The sequence below is a fragment of the Mobula birostris genome, chromosome 6 (genome assembly GCF_030028105.1).
Source record: "Mobula birostris isolate sMobBir1 chromosome 6, sMobBir1.hap1, whole genome shotgun sequence".
NCBI classification, from domain to species: Eukaryota; Metazoa; Chordata; class Chondrichthyes; order Myliobatiformes; family Myliobatidae; genus Mobula; species Mobula birostris.
Window position 1 is genome coordinate 151,161,440 of NC_092375.1, and position 18,293 is coordinate 151,179,732.

Here is an 18,293-nt window from a genome sequence, read left to right on the forward strand (position 1 = left end):
CATTACATAAAACGTTCATAAGATGGTTGTGAGAAAGGGAAAGGAAATGAAGGGGTTGAGGATGAAGGTGCCTGCCTGTGGCCTTTTCCACCCAGAGGAATGCTCCATGAATTACATTGTACTGAGTACACATCGAAGGGGAAAGAAGCTAAATAATGAGGAGAAAAACAAGTAATTGAGTGAAGGGCAGAAATGAAGCTGCTGAGAGTCATGCTTCAATATGAATGCCCCCTCAGATTATTGGTAGGCATTTTTACCATCATACAATGAATGAAAGGAATGAAACTGTTGCTAAGTAGTTAATAGAAAGATGAACGGGGAAGTAGACAAACTAATCTGAGGTAAATCTGGTGGATAACTGTGTTTTCATTTGACATGTACCATATAAGATTGCACTACAATTATTCAGTATACAGTGTGAAATGAAAATGTGGAATATGAATGCCATATTTTTCTTAGCTGTATAATCTTATCAACGTGCAAGAATAATTATGTTGTAGTTTCTTTAATTCATTTATAATTATTCATTAGGATTGTAGAATAAATGGTTTCTTCAATCCTCTGGTTAGATTCTACCTTTGCCATATGCTTTGCAATTTTAAGTCTAATTTTCATTTCTCTCAGATCATTATATGCTTGTCACAATTATGCATTTTAATTGAAATGTGATCAGAGCCCCATAATTCAAAGTTTGGAACAAGATATTGAGGTTTTTCATGGGGCTATTTAAGTCCGATGATAATGGAATAAACAATTTGCTTGCAGATTTTCATCTGCAGTGTAGCCTGGTAATTATACTTCTTTCAAACAAAATCATTTCAGCTTTAGTTTTATCTGCCTTTAGCACTTAGTTTAATCTGAAAACCAGAATTAAAAGCTCTAATTTGATTTTATAATATGTTTTACATCTTGTAATGTAGTTGCATCACTTCTCATAGCCTTTATGTCATCTGAACATTCAGATTAAGCTATAAAAACAGAAATACTTGAGATAGAAACTGAATTAAAATTTCAGGTAAATGACCTTCTATCAGAACTAGGAAAGGTGGAGATAAGAGAAGAAGATAATGGACTTAGTATGGGAGATGCCTTAAATGATAAAGACTACTGGTACAAAGCAGTTCTCGATTAGGAGCCCTCGGTGTGCACTCTGGACATCTTATCTGGTCTTCAGCTTTGTGATTCTGTTACTTTACTTTGAACTTTGAAGTACACTTGTAAATTTTATTATCAAAATACATATGTCACCATATACATTCCTGAGATTCCTGTGGGCATAATCAGGAAAATCTATAAAAAAAAAGTAACTATAGCAGGATCAATGAAAGATCAACGAGAGTACAGAAGACAACTGTGCAAATGTAAATAATAAATAGCAAAAGTAATGAGATCATGAAATAACAAGATAGTCATTGAAGTGAGATCATTGGTTGTGGGAGTATCTCAGTGAATGGGCAAGTGAGTGTAGTTAACCCTTCATTCAAGAGCCTGATGGTTGTGGGGTAGTAACTGTTCTTCAGTCTGGTGGTGTGAGTCCTGAAGCACTTGTATCTTTTACCAGTGAGAAAAGAGCATGGCCACGTTGGCGAGGATGTCTGATGGATGTTGCTTTCCTATGACAGTGTTTCATGTAGGTGTGCTCAGTGGTTGGGTGGTTTTTACTACCTTGTGTAAGGATTTTCCATTCAAAGGCATCAGTGTTTCCATACCAGGCAGTGATGCAGCTAGTCAATATACTCTCCACCGCACGTCTATAGAAGTTTGTCAAAGTTTTAGATGTCTTGCCGAATCTCTGCAAACTCGTAAGGAAGTCGAGGTGCTGCTGTGCTTTCTTCGCAATTGCACTTACGTGCTGGGCCCAGGACAGGTCCTCTGAAATTGTAACACCGAGGAATTTAAAGTTGCTAACCTTCTCGACCTCTGATCCTCCAATGAGGACTGGCTCGTGGTTTTCCTCTCCTGAGCCTATAATCAGTTCCTTGGTCTTGTTGGCATTGAATGAGAGGTTGTTATGATCCTACTCAGCCAGATTTTCAATCTCTCTCCTGCTGATTCATCAGCACCTTTAATTCGGTCCACAACAGTGGCGTCATCAGCAAATTTGAATATGGTATTGGAGTTGTGCTTAGCCACACAGTCATGGGTATAAAGCAAGTCAAGCAGGGGGCTAAGCACAGAGCCCTGTGGTGCTGATGGACATCGTGGAGGAGTGCTGTTGCCAATTCGAACAGACTAGAGTCTAAGTGAGGAAATCTAGGATCCAGTGTACAAGGAGGTACTGAGGCCTTGGTGCTTACTGATTTGTTTTGAGGGGGTGATGGTATTGAATGATGAGCTCTGCTCCGTAAAGACGATCCTCGTGTATGCAACTTTGCTGTCCAGATATTCTAGGGTTGAGTGAGGAGCCAACGAGAAGGCATCTGCTGTGGACCTGTTGCACCAGTAGGCAAATTGGAGCAAATCCAAGTCGCTTCCCAGGCAGAAGTTGATGTGTTTCATCAGCAACTCCTCAAAACACTTTATCACTGTGGATGTAAGTTCAGCTGGATGATGTCATTGAGTGAGGTCACCATGCTCTTCTTGGGCACTGATGTAATTGAAGCGACTTGAAGCAGGCGGGTACCACACACTAACCTCTTGCTTCCGCAAAGATCTCAGTGAACACACCAGCCAGTTGGTAGGTACAGGTCTTTAGTATGTGGCCAGGTACCCCGTCCGGTCCAGATGCTTTTCTTGGATGCACTGTCCTAAAGTCAGCCCGCAAGTCAGCTTCAGATACTGAATTCAAACTTATTTGGAGGTTTGTGATGGTTCTTCCATATTTTGATGGTCAAAGCGAGCATAGAGGCATTGAGCTCCCCGGAAGCGGAGCCCTGCTCTCTCCCATGTCATTTGATTTAACTTTGTAGGGGGTGATGGCATTCAACCTCTGCCACAGCTGTCGAGCATCACTTGTTGATTCAAGTTTCATCCTGAATCTCCACTTCACCCATGAGATGGCTTTCCAGACATCATGCCTGCACCTCTTGTAGCTTTCTTGGTCTCCAGACTTGAATGTCTCTGATCTGGTCCTCAGCAAATTTCAGATCTCATGGTTCATCCAGGCCTTCTGATATGGGAAGACTGAATGATTTAGTTGGGACACGCTCACCTGTAGCTGTTTTAGTAAAGTCCGTAACAACCATGGTGTATTCCTTCAGATCGCTAGATGAGTGTTTCAACATGGCCTTACCCACCTACTCAAAGCAAACCTCTAATCGTTCCTCTGCCTCCCTACCTTAAAATAAAGGTAACATCTACAGTGTGAGCTTCTCTGAGGAACATGCAAACTAATTTGTAAATGATGATTTGGAGATTGCGTATTTTCAGTACTTTCTTTTCATATGTTGCTCTTTGTGGCACTTCACAATGGGTCTTAAAGCATCCCTTCATTATTTTTTCAGGAGTGCACAAGCCGGCGTGAGAAATGGATGGCTATTGTTGCCTATTTTGCTCTTCATAGGCATTTGCAATGCTTTCTGGTCCATGTGGCAAGGGGAGAAGAGAGCTAAAGCCTATGTGCTCTGCTCTTCTTTACCAGTTTGCTAATTCCATTGAATTTCCATAGTTAAGAGACATTCCATTCAAATTTGCAGTTCGGAATTAACTAATCAGATAGCTTCTATTCAAATTTGATATCCAAGAAGTCTCAAGAATAATACAGTACTGTGCCTGCAAAGTTCCTCTAGCGTTTTGTGTATGTTGTAAAGCATAATAGTGCCTACCTCAGTGTTTGGAAAAAAAACAATTAGCACCAGAGTCTGAAGATAAACTAGATGCTGTTCTCCTGCCTTCCCCAGGCATGGTTTCAACAAGGCTCACGCCAAGTGGCACCTATTGAGTACTTGGTGAGACCAGCACATCTGGAGCCCTGCCACCAGTGGTGGTTTCCAGTAGAACTACAGGAGACAGGAAGTGCAGAGCTGCAGAGGGGATGCACGAAATTTTGATTTAATTGTACTTTAACTGATCTTATAGGAGCTCTAAGGAAATGTTTCCCTCACACTATAGGTTGGCATAAAGTACACAGTGTCATATAAAAGACAATGATGTTAATGAGTATATAGAAAGAAGAAGAAGAAGAACGCCCTTAACTCCGAGTGAAGCCATCGGGATGCTGTTGTGATGGCGTTTTTTTAGCAGGCTTTCTTATTTTTATGAGGCCGAGTGGCTAGCTCGACGCTCAACCCAGCACAGATGGAAAGCATGCAGGGGAGCCGGCTGGATTCGAACTCGGGAGCCCTGTCTCTGAAGTCCAGTGCTGATGCCACTACGTCACCAGCTGGCACTATGAATATATAGAACACGCATGTAAATGTTTTCAAAGGCATTCTGGATTAATTTTAGCAGTGGGGGTGCCCATCTTAATAAATGTTATTGTAAACAAGTTGCAACTTACTGTTAAAGGAAAACATTTACTGTTACTTGTGTGAAATGAGAGAGTTAAGTAAATTTGAGTGTTTTTACTATATTACCAAAAGAAATTAAAACAGCAAAGGATTAAAGCTGTTAAGGGGAAATGGGTATAATACTTGTGTGAGATTTCCTGGCTGCTCCATTATAGCCTCTTGCAATATTATACAGGTTGCTTTAAAAGTATTGTGATAGCTGTTTATACACTTTGAATGTTATTTTAACTTATAGTTTTGTTTTGTATTTAACCAAATTGACAGTAACCAAATTTTGGCTAATCATTACTAGATTAACTTCTGTTTTAAAAATTGACTGTAAATTTTGGTTTTAACATTACCTGCTTTATACACATGTGGCTCATATGACCTACTGGTGGCTTGTAATTTTTGTTTTGACTAGAGCAGTTTTTTTAGATAATATTCTCTATTTTTAATGTTTTTAAAGTTCTTTAATCCAACAATCTTGGGTGATGGACACGAGACGGGTAAACACGGGGATTTCTGCAAAGGGTATGTTTTTGTTTGCGGAGAGCCTGCCACTGGGCTCGAAGATGCCCTGGGGCCAAGGAAACTTTGATAACGGTGCCTGTTTTCACTGCCACCAGCACCGTAGATTGCAATTTACTTTAAATTATCTGTTCCCAAACTGTACTTAAGAACTTGTATAATTGTAATTCTGCCTGCAGTAAAGTGCCACCTGACGTAAGCCCGCATATAGTTTTTATTGGGCTTTTCCTCCTGAACCGAAAAGGGAAAAATAGTTGGTGGATATGTGGTGTGTGCACGTCATATAACACCTGAGATGGCACAGCTGCCTTCCTTCCTGTTCTGTTTGTTTCCCTCTGGTTATTTCACCTGAAGGATGGAATAACTGGAGGGAACAAACGAGCTGACTGCTTTGCTAAGGCAGCAACTGCAGATCTTTAAAACAGCCACGTAGTACTCCAGTGTGATCAGGCTGTCAATACATTCCAAATTAGTTTGATGAACTAGCACAATTATAATGTGATGCCTCAGAGGCTGAAAGAACTTTATGGACTAAAACACACTCTGTGCAGGACTATAAAGGGTCGAGGGATTCTCGACCATAGCAAGAAAAGTAGCAGTAACTATGTGATATTATTCAAAGATTCAAGATTCAAAGTGCATATTATCAACGAATGTATAAATTGTACACTTTGAAATTTGTCTGCTTATAGGCAGCCATAAAGCAAGAAACTCAAATAACCCAATTTTTTAAAAAGCCAAAAAGTATTGCAGAGATATATATATAATATAGATGGATGGGGGGGGAAAAACACATCATGCAAACAATAGAAGCAAGCCAACAGCATCCCGAACCAGACCAAGTTCCAGATCTGCTCCCAGAGTAGGTCTAAGCCAAGCCTCGGTCCCCAGTTTCACACCAGCAGGGGAGAGACTCACAGCAGTCGGATTGGTTTACAGCTGTAGAGAAAGAAATGAACATTTGCGGGAGAGAGAGAGAGAGGGAAATCAGCCCGAACCTCGCCTCCGTACATGACACTCGGGCTTCCAGTCTATCTGGGCTGCTGTGTAACTTGTCCTAGCATCAAGTAGTACTACGTTCTGGGATCTGGATCCAGTCACCCCAATACTCCTGGGCTGTCCTGCCTGAAGCCGTTCTTGATCTCACCAAATTGGCTTGGTGCTTGAGCGATCCATCTTGCACCTGGGTTGGGTGGATGGACATCGGAACTCTTGCATAGGCTCCTCTCCAAGTCGCTCTCTCCATCTCAGGTTGTGATATGAACTCTGTGAACCTGGTGGCTTGAACTTGTTGCTCCCTGGAAAGTCACTGCTGGTGTTTACTGCTGCTGAGTCTCCCCTTGAAGGATATTTGCGCATCTCCAAATTGACTCTGTGGAGTTCCCTAAATGTGTGAGTTGCAATTGTGCAGTTGTTATTGCATTGTTAACTCCATGGGTAGAAGCTTACCAAACTCAGAGAAATGATGCTGTAACTGTTGCTAAATTTTATTATGAGAATTTACCCATGAAGTGAGGATGGGTATCACTTGAGAGATTTCTCTCAGGGATCCCAAACCTAGGAATAAAGTTGTATAGGAACTAACAAAAGCCTTATAGTGTAAGCAACATTTCACCTGCCCTTACCACTGTCAATCTTATAGGCCAGCTGAAAGACAGAATGGGGCCTTGAAAAACAGTTCAGCTAAATTGTGCAATGAGACCAAGCTAAAGTGGCTAGAGGTGCTTCAGCTGGTCTTCGTGACAATATACTGCATAAAAGGCCTATCTCCACATGAGATAGTTTAATAATGTCCCATGCGTTTTCCAGTCACATCTCCCTTCTTAATTAAACAGATAGACATCCATATGATGAGAGAAAGCATGGTACGTTATTGTATAGCACTAACCCAAGCTCTTAAAGGGTCCTTTCAACTGATAAATATGCAACCCAGAAGATCACGTTGGCTGCAGAGTGCCACACCTACCAGCAGAGAGAATGGGTACTGGTGAGAGCCTACTGATGAAAGAACTGCCTGGGAAGTTCCATTCCAAGTGTTGCTGACCACATGTGTCACTTTAAAGGCTCAGGAAAGCCAAAGTGGGCTGAACTTTTGATCTTTGCTATTTGCCACCTTAAGTAATCGCTATGCATTATAAGTTTTCGGTAATCTGGACATCTATTTTCTGCCTGAATGCAGAAACATCTCACAACACTAATGCTCCTAACACTTGTTCACCTTAGCTATGACTATGTGTCCCATACTAACTGATCAGGTTGTGAGGTGTGCTCTGGAGAGCGTGCATACACTGCCAATGAAGCTGATACCCCTGAATCGTACAGTAGTGACTTTGTTTCTATGTTTTACTTTGATACTGAAACTAGAACTGTAAAGGGAGCACAGGACTGCACTGCCCGTAGGAATGACTCTTGTCAATGCAGATGTTTTGAGGGACAGTATCAGGTACTTGCAATGATTGCATAACATCTCTCTTCCCCCCCCCCCCCCAATAAAAAGCTGCTTTATGGGGATAGGAGTGAATTATCTTACAGTAACCATTACGGGGCGGGACTAGACTTGGATAACAATACGTGCAATGTCTATACTACTGGTGACCCTCCAAATCCCATTAATGGTGCTTACTGGGTATGTGGCTGATAAGCTTATCTCTTACTGCCAGGCATACCCTTTCTTAAATAGGATCTTTGTCCTGAACCAAAGCCAGGGAGGGGTTGTTGTTAACTGCTCTACAAAGTACCGTAGATGTACCACCTGCCTGATCATGCTCTACATCCTACTGAGTGGGGCTGCAACCAAAGGAAAACTTTGAGACTGAGCTCTTCTGGATTGTTGTGCTGGGGACCTGCCAGACTGGCTTGTGAAAGTATTAACATGCCTCAGAGATGCTGGGGAAATTGGCTAATGATATGAGCCCGACCATCAATGACACTACTGCTGAATTTGTGGCAAACCACACTGTGGTCCTTCAAAATGGACTCGTGCGAGATCTTCTGTTGTCTGAGAGGTGGTATTTGTGCCACTATTATCAAGGGCTGTTGTACATCTGTCCTGGATATCAGCAGCCAGCTATCCCTGATGAAACAGTCACAGTTTCAGTACTTTGGGCTATTGAAATTCAGTAAGATTTCTGTTGTCCTTGACAAAAGCTGATGGTAAAACCTCACCTGTGCCTTTCAAGTATTGTCTGTCAGCACTTGAGAAATGCGTAACCTCTGCAAGTGTGATCCTCAGATAGAACTGAGTGCAAGTGAAGGGTATACCTGAAAATCTTAAATTGTGTTTTAATTCTTTCAGCTGCATATTACATGCTCACATTTATTTTTCTTTTACCCTCTTGCTATTTGAATCGTGGACGATATCATCCTCTCAGTTACCCTGCAAGCACTTGTAAGCACAAGAGACTGCAGATATTGTAACCTGGAGCAAGAGACAACAAAGAACTGGAGAAACTCAGTGGGTCAGGCAGCAGGTGTGGTAGCAGAGGGACTGTTAATATATTGGGTTGAGCCCCTGCACTGGGAAAGAGCTTGTTGAGGTCAGAGAGCCTCTATAAAGAAGTAAGGGGAAGGGGTGAGGCGAGGACTGGCAGGCAGTAGGTGAATTCAGGTGAGCGGGGCCATTCTGGGCAAGTGGTGGAGAGGGAGGGGTAGAATTGGGAGCTGACAGCTTGTAGGTGATATGTAGGGAGAAAAGATAAAGAAGCTGATGGAGCAATGTGAGGGGAGGGGAGACTGGCAGGAGATACTTGAGCAAATAATTCAGTGTAAGATTGTGAATTAGATCATTAGTTATTTGTTGGTGGAGAACCCTTGTTCATTGTCTCTGAGTGAATTGCAGGTACATAGAACATTGAACAACAGTGCAGTACAGGCCCTGTGGCCCACGATGTTGTGCAACCTTATAATCTACTCAAGATCAATCTGACCCTTCCTTCCTACATAACCTCTATTATCCATATGCCTATCCAAGAGTTTCTTAAATGTTCCTAATGTGATTCCCTATACCACCACCCTTGGCAGAGTGTTCCATACACCCAGCACTCTGTGTAATAAAACTTGCCACTAACATCACCCCCCCCCATACTTTTCTCCAGTCACTTTAAAATTATGTCCCCCTGTTAGTAGCTATTAGCTACTTCCACCGTGGAAAAAGTCTCTGGTTGTCCACTTGATCTCTTATCTTTCTTTCTTTTCAAATCTTTTTATTATTATTATCCAAAATTAACAAGAGTACATCGAAGTAAGCAACACTTACAATGCCTCAAGAAAAAAACATTATTTTAAAGGTTAAAAAAATTTTGGTGATAAAAATAAAAAAGAAAAAAAAAACCCTACTAAGCAAGAAAAAGTGAGGGGGGAAAAACCCCATTAGGTGTTCAACCCGGGAGCCATGCGTCACACAAAAAACTTCTAAAGATAAAGATCAAACTGCCAGCAAGAAAAAGAAGTACCAAAAATTTACAATTAGATTGTGGAGGAAATCTATCAATCAACTCAAATGATAATAATGAGCAAATGAACCCCACCTTTTCTCAAAATCAAACATAGGTTCAAAGATTCGACTTCTAATTTTTTGCAAACTAAGACATAGCATCACTTGAGAGAACCATTGTGACAAAGTGGGAGCCAATGTATCCTTCCACTTCAACAAAATGGCCCTCCTAGCTAACAATGTAACAAATGCAATAACATCATCTTCGATCTGTGCTAGTCATTCACTGATTCAATTTAAAATTGTACATCGTTATCATTTGACGAAGGAGAGATTGTCTAAAATATTCCCTAATGTTGATAGATGTAAAACTGAGATAGTTACACTGACACACATGTTTTGGTCTTGTTCTATACTGGAACAGTTCTGGAAGTCAGTTTTTTCGACAATTTCTAAAGCACTTAAAATTAATTTACAACCTAACAAATTAACTGTGCTTTTTGGAATAATTCCTCATAATATCCGCGCTATCTCTTTGTCTGACCAATATGTTATTGCATTTGTTACATTGATCTCTTAAATCCTGTACATCTCTATTGCCTGTCATCCTCCTGGTCTCCAGAGAAAAGCCCTAGCTCATTCAATCTATCCATATAAGACATGTTTTCACCAAGTGTGCTTTAACCAGTGCTTGATACAGTGTAACATTACTTCGTAGCTCTTGAACTCAGTTCTTCCCCCCCCCCCAAATGAAAGCCAAAACACCATATGCCTTCATAACCACCCTAACAACTTGCATGGCAACTTTGAGGGATCTATGCATGTGGATCCCAAGATCCTGTTCCTCCACATTGCTAAGAATTCAACCATTAACTCTATATTCTGCCTTCAAATTTGAAGGTAGGTTTAGGACTTGTAGGGAGAGATTGGATAAACTGGGTTGTTTTCCTCGAGTATAGACATCCAAGGGGTGATCTGGTTGAGGTATATAAACATGTGAAAACTTGCAGATGCTGGAAATCCACAGCAACAGAACAGTATGCTGGAGGAACCCAGCAGGTCAGGCAACAGCGATGGAAAAGAGTAAACAGTATAAAATTGTAAGAAGCTTGTATAGGGTAAATAATCAGAATCCTTTGCTCATTGTCAGGATTGCAAGAATAAGGGGAAGAGGAAGGAGATTTGACAATTTTGAACAGTGAGTGGCTGATATCAAGGATTTGCTGCCAGATGAGGTAGTTGAGTCAGATACAATGGTTATGTTTAAGGGACATTTTGAAAAAGCATTCAAATAAGGAAGGCATGGAAGGATAGAAGCCCAGTGTGTGCAAAAGGTTGGCATGAATGTGGTGAGCCACAGGACCCATTTCTCTGCTGAATACCTTTATGGTTCTCTGTTTGGTTGAGTATAAGATTAAGTATCTTAACCAGTCTAGGGAGTACTGCTTTTAATTTTGCTTTGAGGAGGCTGAAGTAATCTTGAAAATATGTGATTTAATGCCTTAATTGACACTTGCAGAATTTTCCTGTGGAGATCAGTGTGATTGAAAGTCAAAGCAATGATTTAAATCTTATGAAAATGATCTCGTGGCAACTCCTTTGAATATGAAGAAAAACAACCATCAAGTTGATGTTCTTATCTCAATTGTGCAATCTTATTCATTATATTGATACAATTGCTGAAATCCTTTTTGTCTCAATGTGTACAATTTCTGAATTATGTGTATTTTGTACCCTTAATGATTTAAAAAATCTTTCTTAGTTGTGCTGTATTTGCTTAAATGGACATTGGCATTTGAAGGATCCACTTTTTAAATAGTGATATCATTTCTGTTGCAATTTACAATAAGCTTCCATTACCACTGAAAATTTAGCATTCAGCCTCTCCCTTTGTGAGGAAAATGCTCTTTTCAATCAAGTCAGAGAGCAGGAACTAATAATGGCAAATGGAATAACATTAGAATGATCTTGTATGTTGCAGTAATGTTATAATAAATTGCAATATTAATCTTGCTTAGTAAATACACTTCAATATGTTCAGTTAGTGTAAGGTTTTTACCCTGGTCTTGGCCTTGACTGTCAGCATATATAATATAGTTGAAAGTATTCCTGATATCCAGCTTCAGAGGTTAAAGAGCAAATTGTTTAGTCAATGGCTTTATCAGTTGAAGGAAGGAAGTGTGATAAAAATGGAATGACTGAATTAAAAATACTCGTGTGAAATTACAGAAGATTTAGGAAAACAAAATCCAAACAAGCCATTGTCAATCAAATGTAGCTATTTATCTCCTTACCATTTCCTCATCCCACTTTTTTTTCCAAAACTTCCATCTCTGTCTTCAAAACACTTGCATTGTTTTCTTGAGCAAATGGCAAACTGCTGGAGAAATTCAGCGGGTCAGTCAGATAGCGTCTGTGGAGGGAAATGGACAGTTAATGTTTTGAGTTGTGACCCTTCATTGAACTGATCTAAGTGCAGAAGAGAGAAAAGAGGAAACGAGTTAGTTTTAATTCATTTCTTGCCTATTTCCTAAAACTTCTCTTCTGGACAGAGTAAGGAAAGAATTCCTCTGGTGTTCACTTTCCATGCTACTGACTTCCATATTCTTCCTTCACTTGATCATTCTGCTGTCTTCAATGTGATTCCACAAGAAGACATGGCTTCTTCCCCCACCCCCCCACCACCAGCATTCAAGGTCCCTGGGCTGCTCTTCCATTTCTGCCAAGTGCTCATATACTCACTGCCCTTCGGATGAACCAGCATGAGATACATCACATCTTTTTGCTCCTTCGCTTTCCACCATCCAGAGGCCCAAGCCATACTTTAAGGTGATGCAGCGATTCATCTGTGCTGTTTCCAATATGATGTGTTGAATTTGCTGCTCACCGTGTGGTCATCTCAACATCGGAGAAGTCAATACAGATTGGGTCACCAAGAACACCTGCGTTCAGTCCATAGGACCATCCCTTGAGCTTGTGGTTGCCTTCCACTTTAATTCTCCATTCTGCTCCCGCAATGACCGAACTGCTGATGGCTTCCTTTATTTTTCTAATGAGGTCCATTATAAACCTGAAGAACAGCGCTTCATCTTTTGTCTGGACACAGTGCTGCTCTTGGACTCTATTGAACATTTTCAGGCAACAGTTCTGTTTCAGAGAGAACAGAAGTAAAGAAATTATACCCAGTTAGTTTGACCTCAGTGGTTGGGAAGATGTTGGAGTTGATTGTTAAGGATGTAGTTTCCAGCTACTTGGAGGCAGATGATAAAATAGGCTGAGGTCAGCATGGTTTCCTTAAGGAAAAAATCTTGCGCGACAAATCTATTGGATTTCATTGAAGAAATAAATGGACAGACAAAGGAGAATTGGTCATTGTTGTGTACTTTGATTTTCAGGAGGCCTTTGACAAGGTGCCACACATGAGGCTGCTTATCAAGCTAGGAGCCCATGGTATTACAGGAAAGATTCTAGCATGGATAAAGCATTGGCTTATTGGTAGGAGACAAAGAGTGGAAATAAAGGGAGCCTTTTCTGGTTGGCTGCTGGTGTTGTTCCACAGAGGTCTGTGTTGGGACAGATTGTTTTTATATTATATGTAAATAATTTGGATGATGGAATTGATGGCTTTCTTGCAAGGAGGTGGCAGATGGAATACAGTGTCAGGAAGTGTATGGTCATGCACTTTGGTAGCAGGAATAGAAACGTAGTCTGTTTTATAAGTAGGGAGAAATTTCAAAAAATGTGTTGTGCCAAGGAATTTGGGAGACCTCATGCATGATTCACTGAAGGCTAATTTGCAGGTTGAGTCAGTCATGAGGAAGGCAAATGCAATGCTAGCATTCATTTCAAGAGGGCTAGAGCATAAAAGCAAGGATGTAATGTTGAGGCTTTATATGGCTCTGGTAGGTTTACTTTGAGTATTTTGAACAGTTTTGGGCCCCTTACCTAAGAAAGGATGTGTTGACATTGGGGAGGTTTCAGAGGAGGTTCATGGGAATGAAAGGGTTACCATATGAAGACAGACTGATGTCTCTGGGCCTGTACTCACTGGAATTCAGAAGAATGAGGGAGGATCTTATTGAAAGGCCTCACGAGTGGATGTGAGAGAATATTTCCTATGGTCGGGAGTCTAGGACCTGAGGGGGCAGCCTCAGAATAGAGGGACATACATTTAAAATGGATTTGAGGAAGAATTTCTTGAGGCAGAGATTGATGAATCGGTGGAATTCATTGCCGCAGGTGGCTATGGAGGCCAAGTCACACAGTGTACTTCAGGCAGAAGTTGATAGATTCTTGATTAGTCAGGATATGAAGGGTTACAGGAAAGAGGCAGAAGATTGGGGCTAGGAAGGAAATAGATCAGCCATGATGAAATGACAGAGTGGACTCGATGGGCCAATTGGCCTAATTCTGCTGCTATATGGTGTGATCTTGTGGTAACTGACCTCTGTACATCAGAACTGATCTGCTGGGCAACGTGTATAATTCCCTCTTACTATTCAGTTTTCCATGGCCCTTTGTTTTTTATTCCCAGCTTCTTTCATTAATCCAACAGCCAAATGGGCCATGGACCACATATCAGCACAACAATGCTTGTCTCACATTTTCAGAGGTATTCCTTCTGTCCTGTCCAGCACTACCCCACCCCCACCCCGGCAACTTAATTGAAAGGTCTTTGACCTAAGCTGTTAATTGTTTGTCTGCACAAATGCTGCATAAACTGCTGTAAGTCCACACAGTTTTATGTTTTGTCTTGACCTACGATTTAGAGTCTTAGAGAACTACAGCACTGAAACTGGCCCCTTGGCCCACCTAGTCTGGCTGAACCATTTAAACTGTCTCATCTCATTGACCTGCACCCTGACCATAGCCCTTCATACCCTTCCCATCCATGTACTTATCCAAACCTCTCTTAAATGTTGAAATCAAAATCGAAATCGCATCTACCATTTGTGTTGGTAGCTCGTTCCACATTCTCACCTCTGAGTGAAGAAGTTTCCCCTCACTCATTTTCCCCTTAAACATTTCACTTTTCACCCTTAACCCATGACCTCTAGATGTAGCCTCACCCAACCTCAGTGGAAAAAACCTGCTTGCATTTGCCCTATCTATACCCTTCATAATTTTGTACACCCCTATCAAATCTCCCCTCAATCTTCTATGTTCCAGGGAATAAAGTACTAACCTATTCAATCTTTCCTTATAACTCAGATCCTCCAGCCCTGGCAACATCCTTGTGAATTTTCTCTGCACTCTTTCAATCTCATTTACATTTTTCCTGTTTGTAGGTGGCCCAAACTGCACACAATACTCCAAATTAAGCCTCACTAATGCCTTATGGAACTTTACATTACATTCCAACTCCTGTACTCAGTACTTTGATTTATGAATGCTAATGTGCTGAAAACTTTCTTAATGACCCTGTCTATCTGTGAAGCCACTTTCAATGAATATTGGACCTGTATTCCCAGATCCCTTTGTTCTATCACACTCCTCAGTGCCCTACCACTCACTGTGTAAGACCTACCCTGGTTGGTCTTCCTAAAGTGCAACACTTCACACCTGTCTGCATTAAATTCCATCTGCTATTTTTTTTCAGCCCATTTTCCATCTGGTCTAGATCCTGCTGCAGCTCCAATAACCTTCCTCCTTGTCCACGACACCTTCCAACCTGATGTAATCTGCAAATTTGCTGATCCAGTTAACCACAATATCATCCAGATTGTTGATATAAGACAAAAGAGCAGAAGTCGGCCATTCAGCCCATCGAGTCTGCTCCGCCATTTTATCACGAGCTGATCCATTCTCCCATTTAGTCCCACTTCCCTGCCTTCTCATCATAACCTTTGATGCCCTGGCTACTCAGATACCTATCAGTCTCTGTCTTAAATACACCCAATGACTTGGCCTCCACTGCTGCCCGTGGCAACAAATTCCATAGATTCACCACCCTCTGGCTAAAAAAATTTCTTTGCATCTCTGTTCTGAATGGGCACCCTTCAGTCCTTAAGTCATGCCCTCTCGTAGTAGACTCCCCCATCATGGGAAACAACTTTGCCACATCCACTCTGTCCATGCCTTTCAACATTCGAAATGTTTCTATGAGGTCCCCCCTCATTTGTCTAAACTCCAAGGAATACAGTCCAAGAGCGGATGAACATTCCTCATATGTTAACCCTCTCATTCCCAGAATAATTCCAGTGAATCTTCTTTGTACCCTCTCCAACATCAGCACATCCTTTCTTAAATAAGGAGCCCAAAACTGCCCACAGTACTCCAAGTGAGGTCTTAGTAGCACCTTGTAGAGCCTCAACATCACATCCCTGCTCCTATACTCTACTCCTCTAGAAATGAATGCCAACATTACATTCACCTTCTTCACCACCGACTCGACCTGGAGGTTAACCTTAAGGGTATCCTGCACGAGGACTCCCAAGTCCCGTTGCATCTCAGAACTTTGAATTCTCTCCCCATTTAAATAATAGTCTGCCAGTTTATTTCTTCTGCCAAAATGCATAACTATACACCTTCCAATATTGTATTTCATTTGCCACTTCTTTGCCCATTCTTCCAATCTATCCAAGTCTCTCTGCAGACTCTCCGTTTCCTCAGCACTACCGGCCCCTCCACCTATCTTTATATCATCAGCAAACTTAACCACAAAGCCATCTATTCCATAATCCAAATCGTTGATGTACAATGTAAAAAGAAGCAGCCCCAACACGGACCCCTGTGGAGCATCGCTGGTAACTGGCAGCAAACCAGAATAGGATCCCTTTATTCCCACTCTCTGTTTCCTGCCAAAAATCAGCCAACGCTCTATCCACATATGTAACTTTCCCATAATTCCATGGGCTCTTGTTTTGCAGCCTCGTGTGGCACCTTGTCAAAGGCCTTCTGAAAATCCAAATATACAACATCCACTGCATCTCCTTTGTCTAGCCTACTTGTAATTTCCTCAAAAAATTGTAATAGGTTTGTCAGGCAGGATTTTCCTTTAAGGAAACCATGCTGAGTTCTGCCTATCTTGTCATATGCCTCCAGGTACTCTGTAACCTCATCCTTGACAATCGACTCCAACAATTTCCCAACCAACGATGTCAAGTTAATAGGTTTATAATTTCCTTTTTGCTTCCTTGCCCCCTTCTTAAATAGCGGAGTGACATTTGCAATCTTCCAGTCCTCCAGAACCATGCCAGAATCTATCGACTTTTGAAAGATCATCGCTAATGCCTCCGCAATCTCCACAGCTACTTCCTTCAGAACAGGAGGGTGCATTCCATCTGGTCCGGGAGATTTATCTACCCTTAGACTATTCAGCTTCCTGAGTACTTTCTCTGTCGTAATTGTGACTGTGCACACTTCTCTTCCCTGCCACCCTTGAGTGTCTGGTATACTGCTGATGTCTTCCTCAGAGTTATACAGCTCTCGTTACATGCACGTGCAGTTCAACTCTTTGAGTGATTATGCAGAAAGTTTGAAGTTAGTAACTCATCTCCTTCTACTTTAGGCCACAAACTTATCAATCATCCGTGCTGTGGACCTTTCTGGAGGTCCAAGACGCCGTCTTCTACAAAGAAGCGATCCGTATGCTCCACGACCACTGGACTAAGTGTGTAAATGTAGGAGGGGACTATGTTGAAAAATAAATGTGCTAGGTTTTCTAAAATTGACTGCTTCTACTTTAGGCCATGAACTTATCAATCACCCCTCATTTATGATCTTCCTGTTTATGGCCTCACTTGCAAATGGTATGTGTAGCAATCCTGAGAGCACAATTAGACCCTGAGATCTTTTTCACTTTCATTCTATAATATCCTTTCACTTGCTCCCGACTATTAGAGGATTCTTTCTTTAAACTGTATTTTCTGGCTCAGTTTGTTTTGATTCACAGAGGCATTAGGGAAACTTCTATTTTAAGTATTAGCTGCTTAAACACGTCAAATTACATTAGTCTTTTCAAATAATTTAAAATTAATGTTTTTCAGTATTTTATCCTTCTCCTTGTACTCCGGAAGGGCAGCTGTCTTCCAGTGGATGAGTGACCATAAATGCACCCAGAACTGCAGATAGGATGTCACATATCTTAAATAGCATCGCTTTAATCTGTATGTTCCTTGGATTGTACTGGAAGAGGAATAACGTCTTTAATTGCAGCTCCAAAAAGATTTGGATACAGGTATTATAATTTGTGATTAATTGCCAATATGATTCTTATTCATAGCTTTTTAACTGTATAGACTCTTCTTGTATGGCTTCTCTGTTCCTCTTGTAGTCTGACAGCTATTGACCTAACTACCCATATAAAAAAAATTCTAATTGCTTTCAAATTTTAGTAAAATAAGCATAATTGAAGATTTTTCTCTCTGTACCCCAAGTCCTCAGTATTTTCAGGTACTTCGGGATCCAAACTCTGATCCTCTGCCAGACTTTCCAACATGTCGGACCATGGCCCTCTCTTGTACCATGATGAGGCCACCCTTGAGGCCTCCCTCTCCTCTCTGCTTCTATTTCCCTCTCTGGCCCCTTGCCTCTTCTCACCTGCCTATCACCACCCCTTGAGTCTCCTTCTCCTGTCTTTTCTCCCATGGTCCACTCTCCACTCCCATCACATCCCTTCTCCTTGAGCCTTTTACCTTTCTAACCCACCTGGCTTCACCTATCACCCAGAGCATGTCCTCTTCACACTGGTACTATTGGGAAGGAGGTACAGAACCCTGAAGGCACACACTCAGCAATTCAGGAACAGCTTCTTCCCCTCTGCCATCCGATTCCTAAATGGGCATTGAATCCGTGAATACTACCTCACTACTTTCTTATTTCTGTTTTTTTGCGATATTTATTTTAACTTAACTATTTAATAGACATATGTACTTCATGTAACTCAGTTTTTTTCCCTCTAT

General features: G+C 41.4%; 1 protein-coding gene across 6 annotated transcripts in view; it reads left to right on the forward strand.

The window, feature by feature from the left end:
* The window catches only part of hecw2b (HECT, C2 and WW domain containing E3 ubiquitin protein ligase 2b), a 363,894-nt gene that overhangs the window by 31,003 nt on the left and 314,598 nt on the right, over positions 1-18,293 (forward strand). The window contains exon 1 of one of the 6 annotated variants that reach the window (XM_072261632.1): positions 17,474-17,569. The exons of the other annotated variants lie outside the window; for them this stretch is intronic. The gene's annotated coding sequence lies outside the window, so the exon portion shown is untranslated. Of the gene's footprint in view, positions 1-17,473; positions 17,570-18,293 lie in introns of those variants that run through there. 6 annotated transcript variants of the gene reach the window in all.